Source organism: Mastomys coucha, unplaced genomic scaffold (genome assembly GCF_008632895.1).
Source record: "Mastomys coucha isolate ucsf_1 unplaced genomic scaffold, UCSF_Mcou_1 pScaffold16, whole genome shotgun sequence".
Taxonomy (NCBI): Eukaryota; Metazoa; Chordata; class Mammalia; order Rodentia; family Muridae; genus Mastomys; species Mastomys coucha.
Window position 1 is genome coordinate 86,710,487 of NW_022196898.1, and position 27,104 is coordinate 86,737,590.

Consider the following 27,104-nt stretch of genomic DNA (forward strand, 5'->3'; position numbering starts at 1 on the left):
ATTTGTCTCGGGTGTTATGTTTCCTAGTTATTCCAAAGACATTTTATTGGTTTTACCTAAGATAATATATTCATCTTGCATTCTATTTGGGAAAAGCTCAGAACTCATCGCACATTAAAAGTTATTAAAGGAGAAAAGTACTTTCCCCTCATCGGGAGAAATCGCTATAGTAGAAGAAACATACCCCAGTTACATAAGCTACGTGAGTATTTTCAAACATCAAGCGAACTGACTCAGTGGTCAGCTTCGTCAGCTTACAGGATTGTGAAATGCCCAAAGCACTGGGGACGTGGAGCTGGACAAGTTCCCGTGAGTGTTCTCAGGCAGGATTACTGAGGCAGGAGGCTAGCCCTGAATGAGGGTGATGACATTGGATGGGCCGAGGTGATGGAATAAATGAAAATGGAACAGGAGAATGCCAGCCGAGTACAGGTCCACGGAGACGAGAGCACGGGGTCTCCATGGGCAGTCGACAGGATGTGGTCTTAGAACTATGCCTTCACTGCCATCGAGGGCTGCATCCTTTGATCCGTGAGCCTTTGTAGCCTGTTTTTCCCTTAAACTTATTCTTTCCCCTTCAGGGTTAGGTCAGAGCAGCAAGAGAAGGCACTGATCCAGCACTAAGTCCGTTAGTATATATGCGGCCATATATATTCACACACATACACACACACACACACACACACACACACACACACACACACACACACATACAAACGACAGGAACAGCAGCAAATGTTTTGTTATGATGTGAGCAATTTGTACCGGATCTTGGGAGAACATGAAGGAAAATGGTGAAGCAGACGTAAGAAACTTTGTTTTTCCAGAGTTTTTAGTGAGAAACTGAAGTAGGAGACCATACACTGTCAAACATGGGACAAAATGCCTCCGATACTCTTTAAGTTGAAAGGTGACTGTTCTCTGCCTGTCTTACTTTCTTCTCTTTCTTCCCTCTGTCCTTCCTTCCTTCCTTCCTTCCTTCCTGAGCTATTGTACTACTCTTACACTGTCAGCTTTCAGGTGTAAGTCAAACTTAAAATCTTAGCTGGGAGTGGTAGTGCTTCCAAATTGATTAGAATGACCAAAGATTCTTTGTTTCTTTGATATATATGTATACACACACTTATGTATATATATGTGTATATCATTGTGATCATGAATTTTCTGTTATAAACACCTCATTTATACTTTCAATTCTTAATAGTTTTGAATTTTGCCAGAGACAAATGTATTTGATGCCTTTCCAGAGTGATTATTTCCAGTGAAGTTCAGTGAGACTAGTTCAGTTTGTTTTGTGATGGCGCTTGTCTTATAAATGATGTCCTTTAATATCACCCACAGCAGCAACAATTATTTACTCTGCTTGCTATTTATCCATTGGTAGTTTTCTTTATTAATTTAAAAATATTTATTCTTATTTTATGCATATGCATAAGTGCCTCCATGGATGTCCAGCTGGCATGTGGCTGGTACCCATAGAGGCCAGAGAATGGCATTGGATTCCCTGGAGCTGGAGATACACACAGTTGTGAGCCAATGGATGTGGGTGCTGGGACTTGAACCCAGGTCCTCTTCGAGAGCAGCAGAGCCACTGCCCTAGACCCTTGTTTAATATCTCTAGAAAGGACTTTTCATGTTAAATCTAAAACTCATTACATATCAAATTATTTTATAGTACTATGCTATAAATAAAAATGAAAGTGTAAGACTGAGTTTTAGAGTGTGTCATTCAGATTTATTATTTGTTATGATATTATTTTAAGGGGTTTGCCTTATATAGTTGAAGAAAATATATTATTATCTTTTTAACTTTTTAATAAAATTACAATTTAAAATTATTTTTTTGCTTTTTATACTGATAGATACAAATAAAGAACAGAAGTTGACATATGAATAAACATAAGATTCACAGATTTATAAAATATGTGTCTTGACTCAGCACTTTATTGCCATGTATTTACTTTAGATGGTTTAGAACCTTAGCAGGTATGGAAGGGGTTTGTCTTAATTACAAAGGACATTTTTTCTTTGAGTGCATATATTTAAGAAAGATAAAACTCATTCTCGTTAGTCTAAATTAAACAGGGAAAGAGTATATTTGCAATCAGTATGCTGCATTCCATTAAATGTTGTGTAACCAATAAAAACACATTAGAATCATTTAATGAAGAAATTATTAAATGAGGTGTATCACATTATAAAGCAATCTCCTTTTATTACTCCAGGTTTTAATTCATAGGTATGTAAATGATTTTGTGATTGATCCAGCTCAGGTAATGTGAAATTGCTAAGTAGAAAAGTACTTAAATATTACTTTACTTCTTATATTGACCTGCTTTGGAACATCTAGTGGAGAGAAAGCTTAGAATTTTAAAGAGAAAGTGGATGGTGAAGCCATTGTTGAGAGCGGGAGGTTAGAGACTCCTGCTTGGAGGTGGATGTGTAATTTGCTGTCTGCATTCCTAAAGGGCAGGTTGGAAGAGTGTTTCAAATATATATGATGTCTGACCCAAAATTCTATTACTAAAGTTACCCAAATGGGGTGCTTATAATTTCAGAATTGTTGATGACAGTTATCAAAATGGGAGTCAAAATGTTTAAATTCCTAAATGAAATGAGAGTTTCAGTTAATTTGAATATAAACTTGATTACAGTTTTATAAAAATGTAGAAATGCTATATATTTTATAAAATTGGGAAATCTCATCAAAAAGATAGATTTAATTCATTTGTCCACTGATTTCATTTGTATTTATGAGCCTCTTATGTGTAAGGTGTGTGTTAGGTATTGGTATTGCAGCAAACAAAAGACAAGCACCCTTGCTCCTCAGTGCGCAGTTTCAGGTACAATAGACACCTTAAAAATTGTTTCTCAGGTCAGCAAGATGGTTCAACAGGTAAAAACACTTGCCAAAAAGACTGCGCTCTGAGTTCTTTCTCTAGGACCCAGGTAAAGGCAGGAGGAGAGAGCTGACTCCACACATAAAAGCCTCTGACCTCCACACTCACACTGGAGCACCATGGTCAAACACTCACGTTATGCAGAAGCTATTGGTGAAGCCTTATTGCAGCAGAAGACCTTGACATATTGGAGATACCAGTGCCATGAGATGATCACCATGAACAGCAGCAGCAGTGGAGTGGAGTCAGCCAGACCCTAGAGTGCTGCAGAGGGCAGGGCTGGAGATGTGGCCAAAGCCTTTCGGAGAAGCTCAGAAGATCATGTGTGGATCCCAGACACTGGAACAAGAAGCTGTAACATTGAAGTTGCCTTGGATACCCCATAATGTGCAAGATGCCAGAGCATAGGAAAGATACATGTGAAGGAATGCTGCTAACAGGGGGTGGAACTAACAGGGGGGATCCAAGAAAAAGAATTGAATTGCAGTCAACAAAGCTGGTGTAGAACTCTTAGCAACTCCAGTACCATGTCTGCCTGCATGTTGGCCTGCTTCTTGACATTCAGTCCTGCTATGGACTGAAACTGAAACTGGAAGCCAGCCCCAATGAAATGTTTTCCTTTATAAGAGTTGCCATGGTTATGGTGTCTCTTCACAGCAATAGAATTCCAACTAAGACATCAGGTTAGATGGCAAGTGTCCTTACCCACTGAGCATCTCTTTTAAATACTGCCCTCATCTATCTTATTTTACCTTCCTCAGGTTATCCCTTCCTCCCTGATAGATAGACCCTTATTCAATGCCTAACCCCTTCAGTTATATGAATTGTAGCTTTGATATTGAAGACTAAGCAGCTAACATTCACTTAATATGTGTTGGGATACATGTTAAAGAATTCTAGTTTTCAGTTCTTTGGTCAGTTTGGGCTTTCTTTATTGATTCTATTTACACTTCTGTGTCTTGAGCCGTTTTCTTTACTTCCTTCCACTGTTTGTGTTTTCTTAGATTTCATTAATGAGTTTTTCATATCTTCTTTAAAGCCTTTGACAAGGACCTTTGAGGTCCTTGTCTTGTGTTCCAGTTAGACTGCATTTTCCAGGCCTTACTGTAGTAGGGTTGCTGGGATATAGTGGAGATGTATTGGCCTCATTGTTAATTATTGCATTTTTATGTTGAGGTCTTTGATGATTGGAATTTTAGGTGCTGATATCTGGTTTTGTCACTGTTGGGTAGTCCATCTTTTGGTTTCTGTTGCTTTCTCTGGTTCTTAGGAGAGTGTGGAGGCTATGGGTTTCCTAGTAGGGAAAGTTTCTGAGATTCTTCCACTCTGGGCACTGTGGGTCCCAGGTAGATTTTGTTTTTAGGTATTGAGAGCTGAAAGGTAGGAATGGGAATGGTTTAGCAGGAGAGCAGCTAAGAGGACCCAGGAGGGAGGAAAGGTGGGTGTGCCACCAGGATCTGCTAGACCCCTCTCTATAGTAGACTTCCTGCTACAGAGAAGATTGGAATTGGAGGACAGGAAGGAGGGTGAATATGGCCTACCAGATCCCCTGGTGGGTGTGGTCAGTGGGTTTCCAAGAAGTGCTTTTGGGAATTAGTGGCTGAGGAAAAGGAATCGGGTGATGGAGGAAGACTGTGGAAGGAGAGTGATCCACTGGGGATGCAGGTGAAGAGGAAGGGGGAGATTTATGCAGGTGGTCTGCTACAGAGATGGGGATAAGACTGGGGGATTGGAATTGGAGAAGAGGAGGGAGGATGAAGACTTCTTGGCCAGTTTTATTCTCAAATTTTTGAATGATATAAAACCTTGAAACTTAAAGTATACTTATTAGTAGAGACCCACTGTTTGACTGAGTGGTTATAAGAACAGTGCAGTGCATGTAAGATAATATTCATTGTGTAAACCAATCAGGTACTGACTGACTTTACTGTGCAAGTATAGATCATTTCTCAGGAAGATAACATTGTCATTTTTGCATCGGATTCCCAAAGGAAATTATTTTAAGAAACAAATATAATTTATCCTAGAAGTTAATTGAACATATTCCATGAAGCTGTTTTTTTATTCTTTTAATAAACATAAGTAATACCTTTGATATAAAAATCACTGTAGTGTGAAAACTAATTATTTCTTCTATTTTCTCAGTGACTTGTAATATTCTAGTTCCCAAAGTACCATAAAGCTTGTCCAAATGCAGCTCTTCTCTCACATTGAGTGCTGTTAACAGATTGCTATAAACATGGAGTGATTTTTTTCTCCTCTGTAGCTTCCAGGAATATTTCTGAGCTGCTTGAATGCATGGTAATTCTGACTAGAGAAAAAAAATTATAAGATCAATTTTTGGAATGTGCTTATTTTATTATAAAATATGAAATAATTTCATTACCTTTTCAATCTCAAATTATGTTTGTTTTTTAGATACTCTAAAACATATTTAAATGCTTCTTAATTATACAAAAGTTGAGAATGATTTTTTACTAAGCATAGATTATAGTTAAAATTATCCACATATTAATTACATACAGATTACTGGTTTTTAAATATTTTGTGAAAATATTTTGATCATGTTCTTTCCCCTCTCCCAACTTTTCCAATATTTTCCCACTTTCTACCCACCTATCTTCATATTATTTCTCTTGAAAAAAACTAAAAGCAAACCTAACCAAGCAATCAACCCTCCATTCATCCATGCAACCAACCAACTAGCCAACCAACCACCAAATCAACCAACTAGCCAACCAACCACCAAATCAACCAACTAAACAACCAACTAACCAACCAATCAATCAACCAAAAAACCAACCAACCAAAAGCACACACAGAGTAATATTGAGTCTGTTTTGTGTTGGCAAACTACTGAGAGCAAGGCCTGTCCTGGAGTGTATTTAATAAACTCAGTGTCATTCCACTGAAAAAATTGATTGTCCCTTTCTCAGAATCTATTTATTCTAACAGCTTTTCAGTTAGGTTGTATTTGTGCTCATTTCTCCTTCACATTGGGATTTTGTCTGGCCTGAGCCTATGGAGGACTTGTGTGTATTGTCACAGTTCCTGTGCATTCTTTTGTGCATGAGTCCCATTGTATCTTGCAGATGCTGTTTACTTGGAGTCATCTACCACCTCTGGCTCTTAAAATTTTTTCACTTCTTCTTCAACACAGGTCCCCAAGTCTTGATGAAACTATGATAGCTATCCCAGATTACATGAGTGCTCCATAATCACTCACTCTCTGTACACTGTCCAGTTGTCAGTCTCCATGTTAATCCTTTTCTACTGCTATAAGAAGTGTTTCTGATGAGGATTGACTGATGGGTGTAACAATATGTCATTCTGAGGCTTATTTATTGCTATGTTCACTTAGCAGAATATCACTTAGAATAATAGCAGTATGTTTTCTCTAGGGCTCGTAGACTAGTCTCAGGTGTATTAGCATTAACCGGATCAGGTATGAGTTCCATCTCATGGATTGTGCCTTAAATCAAATTAAAAAGTGTGTGATACTCTCGTGAAATTTGTGCTACCATTGCACCAGTGAGTTCATCTTGCAAGCCTGTCACCGTTGTAGCTTGGAGAGTTCTTAGTTAGGTGAGACTGATAACTGCTTTCCTTCCCCAGTAGGGTATGTTCCTTGCTGGCGGAAGTCTGAACTGGCACAGCTACTAATAAGTGTGGAGGGTACACTGAAATCTGAAAATAGATCTATCATAAGATCCAGCTATCTTGGGTTGTGAGTCATTTAACAGCACCACCTCTGTGCCTAGCCTCACAGAGTTAACCTGTCAGGGTGAGGGGATACCCAGGGGACCGCTACTTGCCTAGAGGAGAAGGAGAGAGGGAAATGTGGAAAAGGATTGTGAGAGGGGGTGACAGACAGTGAGCAGTATGTAAAGTGAATACACAAGAAAAAAATTCAATTTTAGTGTAAAAGACAAATGTAACACTGGGGTTGTGATATTGATATGATTGCAGTTTTCTCTAAGTTAATGTTATCAACTGAGTGCAGAACTAATAAAAATAACTTGAGGTATGAAAACAAAAAATCCAGCTATAATACTCTTTGGCATAAAGGATTTTACATTCTACTAAAGAGATAATTGTTCACCCATGGTTGTTGCTACTCTATCATAATAATCAGAAATTAGAAACAGACTAGATGAATGGAAACTGAAGATGTGGAATATTTACACAATGGAATATTATTCACCTGTTAAGAAAACAAATGGAGCTAGAAATAATCATCTTGAGTGGGGTAACCCAAACCCTCACAAGACAAATATATATTCTCTTCTATATTTGCATGTTGGCTTTTAAACTTAAGATATGTATATGTGTTTCAATCAGAATATCTATGAAGGTTAAATAGCTACTAAGGGACAGAAGAGGAAATCTCCAAGGAAGAGAAAATCAAATATAGTATTATAAACATATAAAGGAGAAGTTAGAATAGGAGGACTAAATGGAGAGGCTGAGGGGAGGGCAGGCGAAAGAGGGAAAATAGTGAGGGGCCACTAACAATAAAGGCCCTATGGAAAGTCACATGGAAACCTACTGATATAGAAGCTTCCTAAAGCAAGTACATGTATGAAAGGAATTTAAATGGAGTCACTAAACAATAAGAGAGACAGGGCCCCAACCCCACCCCCCCAGCACCAGGAATAAGTTGTATCTTTTTGAGTCATTGGCTAAAAAATACAGATATCCAGTAGCATTATGGCCATTGTCAGTATTATTGGCTACTTATCACAATCTGACAGTAAGATCCTGCTGCTCACACCACAAATTTGTCATCAGACATGGATGAATTGGCCTGGTGCTCAACTAAAAGCCTCACCCTATTGACTAAAGTTCATAGAGCTGGAGGATGCTATACTAACTTTTTAATGTATGTGCACATCAAAGACTTTCTTCCCCTTTGTATTCATGCAGCAATATGACTGTGCTTACTGTCATAACATCTACTTGAGTCCCAATGGAGAGTAAAAGTTAGTTGAGAACATACTTGTAATCTTGATTTTTCATTTCCCTGAACATTACAGCCAATCTGAAAGTGTCATTTCTAACCCTGACTTGACATCTCTCAGCCCGTGTTTTGGTATTTTATCAGTGTACCCTTGACCTTAGTGCACCTGCTCTTGTCTAGAATATTTACCAGCTGGTTTCATGGATGCAGTACATCACTTATGGCATGTATCTTTCAGATCATGGTGTTTACCTTGTTCTTTCTTGTGACATAGTCCCATTATGTAATCACAATCATTTCCTGCCTTGCCTTTAGCTTCACGAGTATAGATGTACACACCATGTAGAGACCTTTCATCTCTTGTAAATTATTTTATTTTCATTTAAGTTTTTATTTTTCAGCTAGCATATAAAATAACAGTTCCATTATGGCATTTTCATATAATACATTATGTTGACTCCTTCTCCCTTGATATTTTCTCCAAGCCCATTCTTGTACCTGATGCCCTCAGTAGTCCCCTTTCTATTTTATGATGTGTGTGTTACATCACCTTTCTCTCTCACACAAAGCCTCTTTTCACATCATAATGACCCCCTCTCTATTTTCATGGCCTGTATCTGTACTTATCCTGAACATATAAAAGGATTGTGTAATATGTGGCTATGTAAAATCTAGAAGCTATCATGTCTACAAATGAAAGGGAATATGTAGTTTTTGTCTTTCAGAACCTGATATACCATTCTTAATATAATGATTTTTAGATCTACAATTGATTCTATAGTTTTCCTAAATTTATTTTTTCTCTGTGTCTGAAATAAATCCTATTGTTTATATGTATTCAACTGGCATATGTTATGTTGATGGAAATATAGGTTGGGTTCATTTTCTTGTTATTGGTCATGGATGCCCACTAGGATGTAGAGTCTTTTGGATAGATAGATGCCCAGGAATAATATAACTGGGTCTTATAGGTGATCTATTTTTAGCATTTTTTCAACTATAAGCTCTATTATAAGAAAGCCTTGCAAATGAAAAACAATAACGCATTAAAATTAGTTAGATTCAACGTTTAGACCTCTCTATAAACTTCTCTACAGTTCTTAGGTTTATTTCCCATGTTACAGGAGTCATTTTCAGACTGCTCTTACCTATGCCTGTAGTTTGAAATCTTTCCCTTACATTTACTCCTCTGCAGACAGACTTCACCTTTCTAGCATCATTTGCTGAAAGGGCCAGCCTCTTGTCATTGTACCTTTTGTGTCACCATGGCCCAAACCTAGATGTCCATAACTTGTTGGCTTATTTCATGGTCCTCTAATGTATTATATGGGTACATATGCCTACTTCAAGCCATCACCATATATGTGGGCTTGTTTCATGGAGCTCTAGTGTATTACACAGGTACACATGCCTACTTCATACCATTACTGTCACCACACTGCATTTTCTGTTGTAACTTTGTAGTGTAAATTGATCTTAATAATTGTGATGTCTCTGACAGTGTTGTTTTTGCTTAGGAGTTTTTGCCTATGTCTGATCTTTTATGTTTCCTTATGAGTCTCAGGGTTATTACTCTTCAGTTATTTGAAGAATGCTAATGGAATTTTAATTGGAATTACACTGAACATGTGGATTACTTTTGATAATATAGTGACTTTTATAATGTTAGTCCTGCCAGTACGGAAATAAGGGAGACCTTTCCAACATCTTGTATCTTCTGTTACATTGCTGTTAATGTTGTAAATATTTACCTTCTGCCACTTTGTTGGTTTATTATTTATGTTATTCTATGCTATTTTAAATGAGGCATTTTTTTCTAATTTCTTTCTCAGGTACTTATTATTGGTATATAAAGAAGCCATGATTTTTGTTTGTTGATTTTATATCCTGCAACTTTACTGAGTTTATCAGATACATCTTTTTTTTTCTGGTAGAGTCCTTAATGTATTTTAAGTATCCATGTCTAGTCCAGATTGGTCCTCTTGTGTTGTATTGTTGCTATGATCATCTGAAAGATGCAAAAGCCTGGGCGCTTAAGGCATTACTCAGTGTGATCTTGACTATCTCTGCGTTATATTTATCTTTCTGGTACTATGAATGCTGGGATTTAGGGAGTAGACTTTCAGGTCATATCCAGTTTGTATCCCCCACATCCTGTGTCTGCAGTGCATGGTGTTTATACATAGATATAGCAATAGCAATTAAATAAAAAGAGGCCATAAGTTTGAGAGGGATCTAGTTAGCTAGTAGGAGAACGGTCCATGGAATGGTTCAGAGGGACATGGAAGTACATAAGTTATGTAGAAGGGATACAAAAAAAAGACTGTATAACAGTGGGAAATATGTATTAAATGTGAGATTGTATGACTTTGAAAGAAGAGTTATTTTAATTGCATCTGTATCTGTGTTTGGGTATGGATATGTATGTGTGTTGGATCTCTCTGGAGCTAGTTTTACTAGGAGTTATAGGCTGCCCAATAAGGGTATTGGAAATGTAACTCAGGTCTTAGCAAGAACACTATATATTCTTAACTGTTGAGACATCTCTTCAGTCTATTTGACTTGGAAATAGATTACATATATATATACATATATATACATACATTATATATTAACTATATATATAATATACTATATATTATATAGTTTATATATTATATTGTTATATAATATATTATTATGTTATTACTTATTAATATATCATATATTATACATAATAGATAATAGATTATATATGTACATAAAATCTATTATATAGCTCAGGGAGTTGTCTGGGTTGAATATAAAAATGGACATGAATAAATATGGGTATTATTAAATCCTTGAGATTGTAAGTAATCCAAAAAGATTGTATTTATCACAAGGAAAAGGGGCTTAAGATTAAACATTCAGACTTTTGTGTTTTTTCAGATGGTCATGTAGACAATACAACACAAGAGGACAGATATAGACCAGACTTGTATTTGTTGTATGTATTTTCCACTTAGAACTTTAAGCTGTCAAAATCAAACCAACCGATGTTTCAGTGAACTAGAAATCACAATAGAAACACTTATATAAATTATTTATTCAAGTTCATTATAGAAAACAATTAGGAGGAATATGTTAGACATAATGAATGAAAATTACTTTTGAATCCACAACTTTAGAAATATGCAAGGAGCAGATACATATAATTTAAAATAACATTTCTGTAAATTAAAGAGAACATTAAAGATTAGTCTTAAATCTGTTAATAACCTGGCATCAAATATCCAAGAGAGAATAAAAGAGTTTCATGTAATGACTATGAGTAACAAACCATGACAAAATGAACCTAAAGCCATAAGAACAGCCCATACCCACGAGGAGGTAAACATAACCATGTACAAAGGGTGGTTCAGGATTTATTTTTAACTTTCCACACTGAATTTAGCTATAAAGGGCTGTGGCATTTCTTCAAATTTGAATGTACTGTCTGTTTAGTAACTTTTACTTCTGTTGATTGCTAAAAAAAGCATGCTGTTTCAGAAGAAAACAAATTAGTAAAAAAAAACCCTGTTTTTAAGAACTTGTTTTTTTATTAATTTATTCTTGAGAGTTTCATATATGAGCACATTATATTTACTTTATTTCTTTCCCTTTCTCTCCTTCTCCAACTCTTTCTCCTACCTTCTCTAGAATTCATGACCAATTCCTCTGCAATTCTTGACCTCTTTTGAAAATTTCACTCCCCTAGCCCACCTGCTTCCTTCTCCTAAGTCTAATTTGGATTTGTATTTTGCTATAGCATTTTCTCTGTCCAATCACATTAGGGCAGTTACAGGCCTGTGATTGGACAGGAATAGAGAGGTGGAGCTAGAGTTGGAGAAGAGAGAAGGGTCAGGAGAGGAGAAGGAGGTCATTATGGATACAGATGATGAGGATGAACCAGACCCCATGAGGTTATACAACCAAGCAGGTTCATTCAAAATAGGTTAATTGGAAAACAAAATAGATTAATTGGGTTAGACTATTGTCTTTATTATTTGGTTCTAAAATTATTTTATTGGCATCTTGTAATTGTGATTTTATTATTATATAAATCTGATTGGATATTAAAAAAGCAACTTTCCCTCACAATAGAAATTAAATACCACTATTACATATATTGTAAATTATCTGGTATAAGGTATATCTGACACCCAGTCCAGCATCTTTGTCAATAAAATTGAACACTATCTTCTATCTTAACTTAAAAGACAAAAACTTTGTACCTGGCTATGTCTTGGTTTATGCTGGGCAGAATCAGGCGAGAGAGGGAGAGAACCCAGTCCAGCAGAGCCTCTCTCTCAGGGCTTAGCAGGATGGTGAGTGTTGTGGCTCTGATCTCCTGCCTCCAGAGAATAACCACCCAGAGCCCAGGAGTCTGTACAAGCAGGAACTTGTTCTATTGTATCAATCTTTTCTTTATAAAGGGCTGAGAGAGGAGGCGGAGTTTTCTGCTGAGGTGAGATGACTTAGGGGGAGGGGAAAGTTGATGAAGGGTATGGGGTGACTAATGGAACCAACAGTTACTCTGCTTCAGCAGGAGCTAGGCAAAGGCAGGCTTAAGCAGGTTGTGCTGAGTCACTCCAGTATGGAAGTGACTGAGACAGTTTACAAAACTCGAGCCAGGCTCAGGTTTGTCCTCAAGGCCCAAACTAGGGCCAAATAGAGTCCAACAGCTTAGCTTGGATGCCATCTGAAAACCATTTTCTCAAAAGTAAAAAGCCTGGGCTGGCTAGGAGACTATGTAGTTTTTCAACTCCATCAGAAATCCAAGAACGACTGAATAATACAGAATATATGGGATTCCTAACACAGCTTCCAAAAATTTGCCAATTGGTAGAGACTGCTGGACACCTGGACAGTCCTTACTTCAAAACGTTGGAGCATCTTGTAATTGTGATTTTATTATTATATAAATCTGACTGGACATTAATGCCTTAAGAGTCATGTTTTACTTACTGGGTAATAGGCACTATTTAGATGAATGATTGTGGGAGTGTGTAAAGAGTTACATGCAAGCAAGATGTAGCTTGCTGGGAGGAAATAACAAAAACCTGCCAGAGCTTTTGAGGCTCAACAGTACCGGCTCAAAAACGTGGCCCGGCGGGAAAAGGAGTTTGCGGGGTGGATTCATTTTTTATACTTCCCGCAACAGTATTTTGTAAAGTATACAAATACTTTCCCATTTCTATGGTGATAATTTTTAATAAAAATAGTTTCCTGGAACATTTTATTTAAATATAGAGTAAGGACACAATAATCAAATTGTGGCATCTCTCATTAGGTTTTCATTAGGCCTTTATGTTATACTTCATTTAGAATTCATAATTCAACAAAGGATTATTCCATAGTGTTCTGTGTCAGGCACTGAGGGCTTCTTGAAAGCAGGGGATAAGTCAGTTTGTCCTTGTATTCCAGAGTCTGATATATGGAGGATATGGAAGGATGTATTTGTCTTTGTTGGGTGGTTGTTTTGTTCCTTGGTTTTTGTTGCTCTTCTTGGCTTTTAGGAGAGTGAGGTGTCTGTGGGTTTCCTGGTAGGATATGCTTCTGAGATCTTGTCAGGTGTGTCTCCTGCGACCAGACAGGGTGTGCTTCTGATTCCTTGGCTGGTGTGGTAATTCTCTTTTTTGTAGAAATAAGTGAGAGGAGTATTCTCTCACAGAGAGCTTGGATCAGGTGTAGTGGGGAAGCATCCCTGTGGAATGGCATTTTAGGTAGCCTTCCTACTTCAGTTAGGAAAGATCTTTGTCCATGCAGTTACTGGAGTAGCAGCATCAGCATATTCTCTACCTTAACCTGAGTCATTTAATAAGACAACAGAGATCCTACCATGCATGCACGAAGACGCCCTGTGTGTACCCCTGACTTGTGTACATGCTTGAGAACTGCTGACTAAGGTTTACTCTTCTTTGATCTAGAGCTAAAATGAAAATATCTTTTTTCCACATTGAATGTCCTTTAGTTATCAGCTCCTTATTAAAGTTTGAAACGTTGTTCAGTGCTTACTGATGGCTTTACAAAACACGAGGAGGCAGGCCGAGAAAGTTAAGCAGAAACTATAAACGTGAGAATGGACAAGGGGCCATTGTGAACTCAAGTTTGCTACACCAGCCAGAGAGCAGAAAAGAAGCTAACACACTCCCACAGCTGTTTATAGTCCAGAGAAGGAAGACACAGACTGTTCTAGAGTTTTGATGCAGGTTCCTTTCTGCTGTTCTTCTAATTATGAAAGGAGCATGTCCATACTGCTGCCCAAATGCTGCACTGTGTTTGGCTGGCACACTCATCACAGCTTCTGTGGTGATGGATAAAATCGATTCAGACTGGAACAGGATCCTCTGGTCTCCTTCTGCACCCCAGACGTAAGGCTGTCCCACAGGCCTCTGTGCACAAATCCTGCTAGAAGAGAGCTGGACTCCCAGGAGTGCTCTCACTCCTAAGCTCAGAGGTGTGGTCACCACTTTTGTCTCAATAACTGTTCAAAGCATGACCCACTAGGAGTGCACAGGGCACAGGAACAGTGGAGCAGCTGGGGACAGGATCCTTCTGGTCTCCATCTGCACCTTGGACCTAAGACTGTCCCAAAGTTCTCTGCCACAAATCCTGACAAGAGAGAGCTGGTCTCCCAAGGAGTGTTGGCATACCTAGAATCACAGGATCACAGGCCCACAGAAAGGACAAGCTCCAGTCAGAGGTAGCAAGACCAACTAAAACCAGAGATAACCAGATGGCAAGAGGCAAGCACAACAACCTAAGCAACAGAAACCAAGGCAACTTGGCATCATCAGAACCCAGTTCTCCCACCATAGCAAGTCCTGGATACTCCAATACTGGAAAAGCAAGACTCTGACTTAAAATCACTTCTCATGAGGATGATGGAGGACTTTAAGAAGGACCTAAATAACTCCTTTAAAGAAATACAGGAGAATAAAGGTAAACAGGTTGTACTGGCTGGTTTTGTGTATCAACTTGACACAGGCTGGAGTTATCACAGAGAAGGGAGTTTCAGTTGGGGAAGTGCCTCCATGAGATCCAACTGTGGGGCATTCATTTTCTCAATTAGTGATCAAGGGGGTAGAGCCCCTTATGGGTGGTGCCATCCCTGGGCTGGAAGTCTTGGGTTCTATAAGAGAGCAGGCTGAGCAAGCCAGGGGAAGCAAGCCAGTAAGGAACATCCCTCCATGGCCTCTGCATCAGCTCCTGCTTCCTGACCTACTTGAGTTCCAGTCCTGACTTCCTCTGGTGATGAACAGCAATGTGGAAGTAAGCTGAATAAACCCTTTCCTCACCAACTTGCTTCTTGGTCATGATGTTTGTGTAGGAATAGAAACCCTGACTAAGACACAGGTAGAAACACTTAAAAAGGAAACACAAAAATCCCTTAAAGAATTACAGGAAACACAACCAAACAGGTAAAGAAATTGAACAAAACCATCCAGGATCTAAAAATGAAAATAGATACAATAAAGAGATCACAAAGGGATACAACCCTGGAGATAGAAAACCCAGGAAAGAGATCAGGAGTCATAGATGCAAGCATCACCAACAGAATACAAGAGACAGAAAAGAGAATCCAGGTGCAGAAGATACTATAGAAAACCTTGACATAGCAGTCAAAGAAAATGCAAAATGCAATAAGCTCCCAACCCAAAACACCCAGAAAATCCAGGACACAATGAGAAGACCAAACCTAAGGCTAAAAGGTATAGAAGAGAGTGAAGACCTCCAACTTAAAGGACTAGTAAATATTTTCAACAAAATTATAGAAGAAAACTTTCTAACCTAAAGAAAGATATACACCTAAACATACAAGAAGGCTACAGAACTCCAAATAGATTGGACCAGAAGAAAAATTCCTCCTGTCATATAATAGTCAAAATACCAAATGCAGAAAACAAAGAAGGAATATTAAAAATAGTAAGGAAAATTGTCAAGTAACATATAAAAGCAGATCTATCAGAATTATACCAGACTTTTTACCAGAGACTATGAAAACTAGAAGATCCTGGGCAGATGTTATACAGACCCTAAGAGAACACAAATGCCAGCCCAGACTACTATACCCAATTAAACGCTCAATTACCATAGATGGAGAAAACAAGATATTCCATGACAAAACCAAAGTTACATAATATCTTTCCGCAAATCCAGCCCTACAAAGGAGAATACATGGAAAATGCCAACACAAGGAAGGAAACTACATCCTAGAAGAAGCAAGAAAGTAATCTTCCAACAAACCCAAAATAAGATAGTTACACAAACATACCTCTAACAATAAAGATAACAGAAGCAACAATCACTATTCCTTAATATCTCTTATCATCAATTGACTCAATTCCTCAGCAAAAAAACGTAGACTAACAGATTGGTTATGTAAACAGGACCCAGCATTTTGCTGCATACAGGAAACACACCTCAGTGTCAAAGACAAGAGGACGAGAAACCAATTTTCTAAGCAAAAGGTCCTAAGAAATGTGCTGGAGTAGCCATTCTAATGCCAGATAAAATCTACTTTCAACCAAAAGTTATCAAAAAGGAAAAGGAAGGACACTTCATACTCATCAAAGAAAAAATCTACCAAGAAGAACTCTCAATTCTGAACATCTGTGCTCCAAATACCAGGGCTTTCGTTCATAATAGAAACTTTACTGAAGCTCAAAGCACACATTGCACCTCACAAAATAATAGTGTGAGGCTTCAACACTCCATTTGTATCAATGGAAAGATCATGGAAACACAAACTAAACAAAGACAAGTGAAACCAAATGGAAGTTATGGACCAAATGGATTTAACATATATCTATAGAACATTTCATCCTAAATCAAAAGCATATAGCTTCTTCTCAGGACCTTATGGTACCTTCTCCAAAATTGACTACATAATCAGTCACAAAACAGACCTCAACAGATATAAGAAGATTGAAATAATCCCATGCATCCTATCAGATCACCACAAACTAAGGCTGTTCTTCCATAACAACAAAAACAACAGAAAGCTCACATACACATGGAAGCTGAACAATGCTCTACTCAAAGATAACTTGGTCAAGGAAGAAAGAAAGAAAATTAAAGACCTTTTAGAATTTAATGAAAATGAAGGTAAAACATACCCAAATCTAAGGGACACAATGAAAGCAGTGCTAAGAGAAAACTCATAGATCTGAGTTCCTCCAAAAAGAAACTGGAGAGTATACACTAGCAGCTTAACAGCACATCTGAAAGCTCTAGAACAAAAAGAAGCAAATATACCTAAGAGGAGTAGAAAACAGGAAATAATCAAATTCAAGACTGAAATCTACCACGTGGAAAAAAATAACTCTACAAAGACTCAATCAAACCAGGAGCTGGTTTTTTGAGAAAATCAACAAGATAGATAAATACTTAGCCAGACTGACCAGAGGGCACAGAGACAGAATCAAAATTAACAAAATCAGAAATGAAAAGAGAGACCTAACAACAGAAACTGAAATCCAAAATATCATCAGATCCTACTACAAAAGTCTATATTCAACAAAACTGGAAAGTCTGTATGTATGAACTGGACAATTTTCTAGACAGATACCAGCTACCAAAGTTAAATCAGGATCAGATAAGCCATCTAAATAGTTCCATAAATGGTAAAGAAATAGAAGCAGTCATTAAAAATCTCCCAACCAAAAAAATCCCAGGACCAGATGGATTTAGTGTAGAATTCTATCAGACCTTCAAAGAAGACCTAATACCCATACTCTTTCAACTCTTCTACAAAATTGAAACAGAAGGAACACTACTCAATTCGTTCTATGAAGCCACAATTATGCTTATACTGAAACCACACAAAGATGCAACAAAGAAAGAGAACTTCAAACCAATTTACTTTATGAATATCAATGCAAGAATATACTCAATAAAATTCTTGCAAACCAAATCCAAGAACATATCAAAATGATCATCCATCATGATCAAGTAGGCTTCATCCCAGAGATTCAGGGATGGTTCAATATATGGACATCCATCAATGTAATCCACTATATAAACATTCTCAAAGAAACAAAACACATGATCATTTCATTAAGTGCTGAGAAAGCATTTCACAAAATTTAACATCCCATCATGTTAAAAATCTTGGAAAGATCAGGAATTCCAGGCCCATACATAAACATAGTAAAGGCAATATACAGCAAACCAGTAACCAAGATCAAACTAAATGGAGAGAAACTTTACACAATGCCACTAAAATCAGGAACTAGACAAGCTGCCCACTCTCTCCCTACCTATTCAATATTGTAGTTGAAGTCCTATCCAGAGCAATTAGACAACAAAATGAGGTCAAAGGAATACAAATTGGAAAGTAAGAAGTCAAATTATCACTATTTGCTGATGATATGGATGATTAGAAAATATATTTAAGTGACCCCAAAATTCCACCAGAGTACTTCTAAGCCTGCTAACCACTTCAGCAAAGTAGCTGGATATAAAATTAACTCAAACAAATCAGTGGCCTTCCTCTACACAAAGGATAAACAGGCTGAGAAAGAAATTAGGGAAATGACTTAGTTCATGATAGTCACAATAATATTAAATACCTTGGTGTGACTCTAACCAAGGAAGTGAAAGATTTGTATGACAAGAACTTCAAGTCTCTGAAGAAAGAAATCGATGAAGATCTCAGAAGATGGAAAGATTTCCCATTCTCATGGATTGGCAGGATTAATATAATAAAAATGTCTATCTTGCTAAAATCAATTACAGATTCAATGCAATCCCCATCAAAATTCCAAATCATTTCTTCATAGAGTTAGAAAGAGTTCTTTGCAAATTCATTTGGAATAACAAAAACTGGGATTTTAAAAATTATTCTCAACAATAAAAGAACTTCTGGTGGAATCACCATCCCTGACCTCAAGCTGTTTTACAGAGCAATAGTGATGAAAACTGCATGGTACTGGTACAGAGACAGGCAGGTAGATCAATGACACAGATTTGAAGACCTAGACTAGAACCCACACACCTATGGTCACTTGATCTTTGACAAAGGAGCTAAAACCATCCAGTGGAAAAAAAAAAGACAGTACTTTCACCAAATGGTGCTGGCTCAACTGTTGGTCAGCAAGTAGAAGAATGCAAATTGATCCATTCTTATCTTCTTGTACAAAGCACAAGTCTAAGTGGATCAAGGACCTCCACATAAAACCATATACACTGAAACTTATATAAGTGGGGAAGCATGTTGAACACATGCACACAAGGGAAAAATTCCTGAACAGAACACTCATGGCTTTTGCTCTAAGATTAAGAATTGACAAATGGGACCCCATAAAATTACAAAAAAAATCTCAACTGAGGAATTAACGAATGTCTGAGAAGCAGCTGAGAAATGTTCAACATCCTTAGTCATCAGGGAAATGCAAATCAAAACGACTCTGAGATTCCACCTCACAACAGTCAGAATGGTTAAGATCAAAAACTCAGGTGACAACAGATGTTGGCAAAGATACAGAGAAAGGGGAACACTCCTCCATTGCTGGTGGGACTGCAGGCTGGTACAACCATTCTGGAAATCAGTTTGGTGGTTCATCAGAAAATTGAACATCATAGTACTACCTGAGGATCCCAGCTCTACCACTCTTGGGTATGTACCCAAAAGATGCTCCAACATATAACAAGGACACATGCTCCACTATGTTCATAGCAGCCATATTTATAATATAGTATATATATATAAATAATATATAAATATAATATGTATATAATATATAAATATAATATTTATAAGCAGAAGCTGGAAACAATCCGAATGTCCCTCAACAGAGGAACGGATACAGAAAATGTGTTATGTTTACACAATGGAGTACTACTCAGCTATGAAAAAACAATGAATTCATGAAATTCTTAGGCAAATGGATGGAACTAGAAAAAATCATCCTGAGTGAGGTAAACCAGTCACAGCAGAGAACACATAGTATGCACTCATTGATAAATGGATATTAGTCTAAAAGCTTGGAATATCCAAGATACAATTCACAGACCACATGAAGCTCAAGAAGAAGAAAGACCAAAGTGTGGTTTCTTCAGTCCTTCTTAGAAGGGGGAACAAAATACTCTCAGGACAAAATATGGAGATAAAGTGTGGAGCAGAGACTGAAGGTAAGGCCGTTCAGAGAATGCCCCACATGGGGCTCCATCCCTTATACAGACACCAAACCCAGCCACTGTTGTGGATGCCAAGAAGTTCTTGCTGACAGGAGCCTGATATAGTTGTGACCTGAGGGGATCTTTCAAAGCTTGGTAAATACAGAGGTGGATGCTCGAAGCCAACTGTTTTACTGACCACAGGGTCCCCAGTGGAGGAGTTAGAGAAAGGACTGAAGGAGCTGCAGGAGTTTGTAACTCATAGGAAGAACAACAATATCAACCAAGCAGACCACCCAGAACTCCCAGGAACTAAACCACCAACTTGAGTACACATGGAGGTCTCATGGCTCCAGCCACATATGTAGCAGAGAATGGCCTTGTCAGACATCAATGGGAGGAGACGCCCTTGGTCTTATGAAGACTTGATGCCCTCAGTGTAGGGGAATGCCAGGGCAGGGAGGTGGGAGTGGTTGGACGGGTGGGTGAACACCCTCATAGAAGCAGGGGGACGGAAGATAGGACAGGTGGTTTCTGGAGGGGAAACCAGTAAAGGGGACAACATTTGAAATGTAAATAAACAAAATATCCAATACAAAAAAAAAGGAAGAAAAAGGATTCAGACTATTGTAACATGTGCATCACCTCTCCCAAATTTGAGGATTTTTTTGCTGGTCCATATAAAAGTAGAAACAGAGTTGAGCTGGAAGAAGAATGGAGGGACAAGTCGGAAAGAAAGGAAGGTGATACATTTTGAACTCGTTTAATAACTAAAAAATGAAGATGTGTACAATTGGAGGAAGTAAGAGTGTTCCTTCTAAGTCCAGGAAGCACAATAATTATATTAGGACAATTATTAAATGACAGGAAATGGTTAAGGGAATAGGGCAGATAGGAAACCAAGGCTCGCGATGCCCTTGCTGTGCTTCTAGGTTTTATACATAATCATAGCAACTTTTCCTGCAAGAGATGATCATTTTAGTCTTGTTAATTTAACACTCCAGGAATTAGGAAACTGGCCTCTAATTCCAGTTTAATCACTTTCATGTAATTTTCTGTTGTGGTAGAATACTCGAGTCTGTTTCATCCAGGTCAGATTTGATAGTCCTTTCATGCAAGTCCAGTTTCGTAGTGTGGATTCCTTTTGGAAATGCTTGTTCTAAAATAAAAATCAAATGCTTGGAACAGACAAAAACTCCTATTTAATTAAAAGATATTGTAAATTTAAAATGTGTTCAGTGTATGGCAATTATAATATAAAATGCAGCTAGACAATGCCAGCGCTTATTAAAACTCAGTGGCCTCTAGAATGCTAGTTTGTATGCTAGCTGTGTGGAAGCTAGACCATCCACTTTGTTATCCTCATCACAGCTGCATTCCAATTAACATACGCTGCAATTCCCTTATTCTTTTTGAAATATTTTGAGAACCATTAGTGTGTCAGTGCCTTGGCATTGCTCTCTAATTGCAATAGATTTTGAGTGATAAAAATTGATTTTGGTAGATACTTTGTAGAGTCAGCACTGGTTACCTGAACACATTAGAATACCTATAAGTTAAAAATGCCACCATGTTGTTAGAGGTGTTCATTGCCCCAAGTTGAGAATAGAAAGGCAGTTTAGTTTTTATTAAGAAAGATGTTCATTTAGGGGAAGTATAATGAGACACAGAAACATTGAGACCAAAAGTGTTTTTTAAAAGTATTCTTCCCACACATACAGTTAAATTATACTAACATAGTCTCAATTTATCTATCTTACCAAATGGTAGCACTTTGGGGATCATATTTTACATTAATATTTTATTGTAAATATGTTTCAAAACAATTAATAGAAATCACAATTTATATTACCAGACTTGTTTGTGCCATTACTCATTAATCATTTATAACACATAAACTCCAAACCATATGCGAATTAAAATAAATGTTTCAAGCTGTGTGTCGCTTATAATTCCAGCATGGGGTGGGTCAGACAGTCCCCTGTGAACTCCCAGGGCAGCCAGTCCAGCCAAGGCTTTCAGTTCTGTGAGAGACCTGAGCAATAGAGGAATACACTTAAAGTTCTGACTTCCAAAGGTATGTGCATGTGTGTACACACACATGTGTTCATGTATGCACTCATGTGTGTACACACAAAACACAACACACATACAAGTTTTCACATAAAGTATGTGTAGAGAGACGTATGGTGATGAATCATCACCATACATATCTATGCATTTCTTTCAGCGCACCACCTGTGTAACTACTGTCCAGATGAAGGAGCATCACACCATAGCCCCTAGGTCCAGCCTCTCCCCTCACTTTCCTGCAGTCATCGCCGCTACTCCAAAGTAGGCTTTGTTTTGTCTCTGTCAACACTGATTTCCTTCAGCTGTTTTCCAGTTTGTGTGTAAGTTGAATAGTGAAGCTTGTGTTGTTCTTTGTCTTGTTTCTTTCCATTAGACTTGAAATTTGCAGGCTCTGGTTCATGTTGTTTTAGGAAACAGCAATGACATTTAGTTCACCCTAAGTACAAGAATGCATTACAGTTTCTTTATCGCTTTTACTGCAGATGAAAATTTGCTTTGTTTCCTTGGTGCTGGTTAGCGTTGTGGTGAACGTTCTTATATATATATTTAATGCTCAAATAAGTATAGATTTCCTTTCACTACACTACTTGGAATGGAGTTTCTGAATCTTAATCTTTGTGGATGTTTCATTTAACAGATCTTGCTTAATGTATTTTTCCAAATGAATCCAGTGATTCCGTTTCCACCAGAAGTATATGAGGTTTGCAGTTCTAGGATTTACCAAAGTACAGTACTGATAGTCATTTTTGTTTGTCTCTTCTGACTTAGAGCTATTTCCTTAGGGTTGTCGTGTGCATCTTCCTTATGAGTAGCAAAGTTTAGTTTCTGTATACTATTTAATTTAGTATTTTATCCTAAACTAATTCTTCAAATCTGTTGACTACTTATTAGATTACTTTTATTACTGATCTAATATTGTTTTTTTTTATTAGATACTTTCTTTATTTACATTTCAAATGTTATCCCCTTTCCTGGTTTCCCCTCTGAAAAAACAAAAACCTATTCCCTCCCCACTCCCCATGCTCACCAATCTACCCTCTCCCACTTCCTGGCTCTTGCATTACCCTACACTGGGGTATAGAACCTTCACAGGACCAAGGACCTCTAGGATTGGTTTTTATAAGTTGTTTCTAAAAATTTACATTACATTTATTTATTTATTTACTAATATGTGTGTTGTGTGTGTGTGTGTGTGTGTGTGTGTGTGTGTGTGTATGCCCATGATTGTGCCATAGTATATGTGAAGAAGTTAGAGGACAATTTGCAAGAGTCAGAGTCAGTTGTGCCCTTTCACCATGTGGGTTCCAAGTGTGACCTCGGGTCACTAGGCTTGGCATCAAGCACCTTTATCCCATGAGCCACCTCACTGGCATTGCATTATGGTTATATCTATAGTTACACACACATTGTAAAAGTATCTTCTCTTTGACTCCTTTCAGTTTCCTAATATTCTTTTGAATATCTTAACTTCTTCATTTAATGTGACCAAATTTATTAATGTTTTCTATTCTATCATTTTAATATCTTTCAAAGTTTAAAAATTATTTTAATAGAAGCTTTATTGTTTTGGAATTCACAACCAATATTTTCAAAAAGGATATCATAATGGGATGTATTTGTTTTATATTCTTATGTGTGTGTAGCCTGTATGTATTTGTGTGTATGTATGTACAGGTCCACATGCACATGTATGCAGAAGCCTGGGGTTGATGTTTGATCCCTTCCTTGCTTGGTCTTTACCTTATATTTTTTGACAGGGTTTCTGACTAGGTGTGCATTCATTTTCTAAATGGCTGGCCAGTGAGATCTGGAGATCCAAGAGGTCTACCTCATCCTACGATGACCACACCTACATTTCAGTGTGGGAGCTGGTGATCCAGACTCACATTCTCATGTTTGTGCTTCACGTGCTTCACCAACATAGCTCTCTCCCCATCCACACACACACATGTTGCATGTGAGGCTGGCTTATGATCCTCTTCTGGTGTTTCCGTGGAAGCCTTGGCTATCAGATTTTGATCATTCCTGTTTGGCTTTAAGAGTAAAACAGGGAAAAATTTTAACTATATGTTGTTCTGATTGAGAAAGTTTCAGGACAATTTTAAAGCCTCATTATCCTAAAATAACAATAGTTATTATTGTACTTGCAACAATATTATAGTACTTACTTTCACTCTTTCCTGTTTATTTAGTGTTTCAGTAGCATTCATTTCTATTTTATTTTTAATTAAACTAATACAATTTATTTTAAAATGTAGAACTCAGTTGACATTTTTAAGTATAAAAATAATGTATAATAGTAAATGCCTCTTAAATATACATGATATCTTCTGAAGCTAAAAGTAAAATGCACTCAACCAGCTTTTACAGTCTATTTGGAACATTAAATATGATAGAAGTAGAAAAAATCCCTTATGAAGACCTTGATGAAAGGAAATTGTGACAAGTTCCTGATTAGACAGAAACTGACCCATCAGCATAATGGTGGCTTCATAGAATGAATTGGGTAGTGTTCCTTCTGTTTCTATTTTGTGGCATAGTTTGAAGAGTATTAGTATTAGGTCTTCTTTGAAGGTATGACAGAATTCTGCACTAAACCTATCTTGGCCTGGGCTTTTTTTGGTTGGGAGACTTTTAATGACTGCTTCTATTTCTATAAGGGTAATGGGACTGATAAATGGTTTATCTGATCCTGATTTAAATTTGGTACCTGGTATTAGTCTAGAAAATTGTCCATTTCATCCAGATTTTCCAGTTTTTATGAGTATAGGCTTTTGTAAAAGGATCAGATGATGTTTTTTAATTTACACAGTTTCTGTTATATCTCCCTTGTCATTTCTGGTTTTGTTAATTTGAATACTGTCTCTGTACCTTCTGGTTAGTCTGGATAAGACTTTATCTATCTTGTTGATTTTCTCAAAGAACCAGCTCCTGGTTTTGTTGATTCTTTGTATAGTTCTTTTTGTTTCTACTTGGTTGATTTCAGCCCTGAGTTTGATTATTCCTTGCTGTCTACTCCTCTTGTGTGCATTTGCTCCATTTTGTTCTAGAGCATACAGGTGTGCTGTTAAGCTGCTAGTGTAAGCTCTCTTCAGTTTCTTTTTGGAGGCACTCAGAACTATGAGTTTTCCTCTTAGCACTGCTTTCATTGTGTCCCTTAAGTTTGGGTATGTTGTGTCTTCAGTTTCATTAAATTCTAAAAAGTCTTTAATTTCTTTCTTTCTTCCCGGACCAAGTTATCTTTGAGTAGAACATTGTTCAGCTTCCATGTGTATGTGGGCTTTCTGTTGTTTTTGTTGTTATGGAAGACCAGCCTTAGTCTGTGGTGATCTGATAGGATGCATGGGATTATTTCAATCTTCTTTTATCATTTGAGGCCTGTTTTATGACCGATTATATGGTCTGTTTTGGAGAAGGTTCCGTGAGGTGCTGCAAAGAAGGTATATTCTTTTGATTTAGGATGAAACCTTCTATAGACATCTGTTAAATCCATTTGGTCCATAACTTCTTTTAGTTTCAATGTGTTTATTTAGTTTGTGTTTCTGTGGTCTGTCCATTGATGAGAGTGGAGTGATGAACTCTCACACTAATATTGTGTGAGGTGCAATGTGTGCTTTGGGCTTTAGTAGAGTTTCTTTTATGAATGTGGGTGCCTTTGCATTTGGAGCATAGATGTTCAGAATTAAGAATTCTTCTTGATAAATTTTTCCTTTGATGAGTATAAAGTGTCCTTCCTTATGCTTTTTAATAATTTTTTGATTGAAAGTTGATTTTATTCAATATTAGAATGGCTACTCCAACTTGTTTCTAGGGACCATTTGCTTGGACATTTTTTTCTCAAGCCCTTTACTCTGAGGTAGTGTCTTCCTTTGACACTGAAGTGTGTTTCCTATATGCAACAAAATGTTGGGTTCTGGTTATGTATCAGGTCTATTATTTTGTGTCTTTTTTATTGGCGAATTGAGTCATTTGATGTTAAGAGATTTTAAGGAATAATGATGGTTCCTATTGAAGATCAGCCTTAGTTTGTGGTGATTTTACAGGATGCATGGTATTATTTCAATCTTCTTGTACCTTTTTGTAATTGTATTTTTGTATTTTTGATGTTATTTTTATATTTGTGTGGCTATTTTCTTTTAGGTTTGTTGAAAGATTACTTTATTGCTTTTTCTAGGGTGTAGTTTCCCTCCTTATGTGGGCTTTCCTTTATAGGGCTGGATTTGTGGAAAGATATTTTGTAAGTTTGTATTTGTCATGGAATATCTTGATTTCTCCATCTTGATAATTGAGAGTTTTGCTGGGTATAGTAGCCTGGGCTGGCATTTGTATTCTCTTAGGGTCTGTATGACATCTGTCATGATCTTCTAGCTTTCATAGTCTCTGTTGAGAAGACTGGTGTAATTCTGATAGGTCTGCCTTTATATGTTACTTGACATTTTCCCCTTAATGCTCTTAATATTCTTTCTTTGTTTTGTGCATTTGGTGTTTTGACTATTATGTGATGGGAGGAATTTCTTTTCTGGTCCAATCTATTTGGAGTTCTGTAGGCCTCTTATATGTTTATGGGCATCTTTTCTTTAAGTTTGGGAAATTATCTTCTATAATTTTATTGAAGATATTTACTGGCCCTTTAAGTTGGGAATCTTTACTCTCTTCTATATCTATTATCCTTAGGTTTGGCCTTCTCATTGTGTCCTGAATTTCCTGGATGTTTTGGGTTACGAGTTTTTCACATTTTGCATTTTCTTTGACTGTTGTGTCAATGTTTTCTATGGTATCTTCTGCATTGTCTATCTCTTGTATTCTGTTGTTGATGCTTGTGTTTGTGATTCCTGATCTCTTTCCTAGATTTTCTTTCTTTAGGGTTGTCTCTTTTCATGATTTTTTTATTGATTCTATTTCCATTTTTAGATACTGGATGGTTTTGTTCAATTCCTTCACCTGTTTATTTGTGTTTTCCTGCAATTCTTTAAGGGATTTTTATGTTTCCTTTTTAAGGTCTGCAAGCTGTTTACCTGTGTTCTCCTGTATTTCTTTAAGGGAATTAT

The 27,104-nt window shown here is 37.2% G+C and overlaps 1 protein-coding gene across 3 annotated transcripts in view; it reads left to right on the forward strand.

Moving 5' to 3' along the window:
* The window catches only part of Stpg2 (sperm tail PG-rich repeat containing 2), a 430,378-nt gene that overhangs the window by 166,528 nt on the left and 236,746 nt on the right, over positions 1-27,104 (forward strand). The gene's annotated exons all lie outside the window — the stretch shown is intronic.